Source organism: Alligator sinensis, unplaced genomic scaffold (assembly GCF_000455745.1).
Source record: "Alligator sinensis unplaced genomic scaffold, ASM45574v1 scaffold294_1, whole genome shotgun sequence".
Lineage (NCBI taxonomy): Eukaryota > Metazoa > Chordata > Crocodylia > Alligatoridae > Alligator > Alligator sinensis.
The window spans coordinates 1,453,166-1,454,998 of NW_005842305.1; the positions used below are offsets into that span (position 1 = coordinate 1,453,166).

Sequence of the window (1,833 nt, forward strand, 5' to 3'; positions counted from 1 at the left end):
GTGTCCCACAGCCGCACCCCGTGCCCCGCCGTGCGGGCACACCAGGCTGCGGGGCCCCGGGGCTGTCCTGGAAGTCCTCCAGCAGGTGAAAACCCCGTCCCTGCTCCGAGGCAGCTCCTTCCCCGCCACCCTACCCCTGCTGCCTTCACCAGGGTTGGGGGCAGAGGAGCTCCGGAGCCAGCCGGGCTGGGCATAGCCGGGGAGGGGACAGAGGCCACAGGGTGACTGGAGACTTCCCTGCACCTTCCCGATCACAGCAGCCCCTACCCGTCCCCCTGTCCCCATCCCCAGTGGGGCCCACCCTGGGTGCAGACATGAGTGGCTCTGGGGCTTCTCCACCCTCGGGACAGTGGGGATGGGGGGAAGTTGGAGGGAGGAGGCACCCCTTTGATGGGGAAGGGGAAGGGATAGAGTATTTTCACCTGCTTTAGGAACTTTAAAAAGTCCCCAAGGCTCACACGGGGTGACCCAGTCCAAAAGGGGGGTGCAGCCATGGCACTGCAGCCCTTCTGGATCTGCTTTTACATCTAGGTATGCACAAGCCCCCAGCAAGGCACCCACATCTTTGCACAGCGCTGTGCTGTTATATAGTTGTCTGATTGTGGGTCTAGAGCCGCAATGGTCTACATCTTGGCTTGAAAATGATGGGTTTCTGGCATCCGTCAGGTGCTATTATCTTCTACTGCACCCAGGCATGGAGGGATGTAGAGTTTTGAAAAGGTGAGGAGCATCATCCCAAAGAACACAAAACATCTTTGTCCAGGTAAAAAGACATTAGAAGCTTTACTAATACAGCCCTGGGCGGTATTTTTCACTTTAATATGGAAGAGAAAACAAACATAACTTGTATTGAAATGAGTTAAAAAACAGTCCGCAGGGCTGTGAAAAGGATTATATGTTACCAGGTGCAGCAAACAGTTAGTGGAATTGCAAAAGAAAGGATAGGTTATTTGGTGCAACATCAAGACCTTAAAAAAGGAGAGAGGGTCATTAACACCTGTAGAATGAAGGGTTTAGAAAAAATCAGGTATTTTCTAGTGATCAGTGAATTCCTTTGAGGCTCTCACCGATGCCCGAACAGAAATGCCGCTACCCCTGACGGGCAGTTGGTTTTAAACCTAGGATGGAACAAGAATCAGAGGGGGATGTGGGGTGCAACTGCACCAGTGCATTCCTCTAGATGCACTCGTGCTCCTAAGATATTCATTGAGGGTATGTAAGTACAGTCTCTTTTTCTGTAGGTTTTTGAAAGCAGACAGTTTTTCTGAGGACACTAAGCTCTCAGTTTAAATAATAGTAACAACAACAGTAACAGTAGTAGTAATAATGTTGATGATGTCACCGATAACCAAAGAAGCCTACCATTTCCCAGTTAGGCTAAAACAATCAATTTACAATGTGCCCTTTTAGAAGAAGAAAATTGAATAATTATTAGGAAAGTGCCAGGATACTGAAAGGATCCCTATCCCATGCTGTTAGATTTGGCATAAACAGCCAGGGATTCTTGAAAATCCACTCCCCCTGACCAACGGTATCTGAAACAAACTGGTAAAAGGTAATCAGATCATCACAGAAATCCTGAATCAGGCCGGCAGTTTGATTGTATGTTATTTATATCCAAGCAAATGTAACAGAAACTAAAACTTCCACCTGATTCTGTTAAAAATCCTGAATAAGTGTGTGACTTATAGCCCATCTGCATTTTAACCACTATGTTAGAAAACAGTTCAGAATGGTTGTAAAGGCATGTCCAGACAGGCGCACATAGTTTTTGCTAGTAAACCTGAATTAATGGTAATAACAGGGGTAAAGAAAACATTTTATGCAGCAGGA

General features: G+C 47.5%; 1 protein-coding gene across 1 annotated transcript in view; it reads left to right on the forward strand.

Moving 5' to 3' along the window:
* The first annotated feature begins 6 nt into the window (after positions 1–6).
* Positions 7–1,833, forward strand: part of CYSLTR1 (cysteinyl leukotriene receptor 1) — a 14,810-nt gene continuing 12,983 nt past the window's right edge. The window contains 1 exon segment of the mRNA XM_014522124.2: positions 7–763. The gene's annotated coding sequence lies outside the window, so the exon portion shown is untranslated.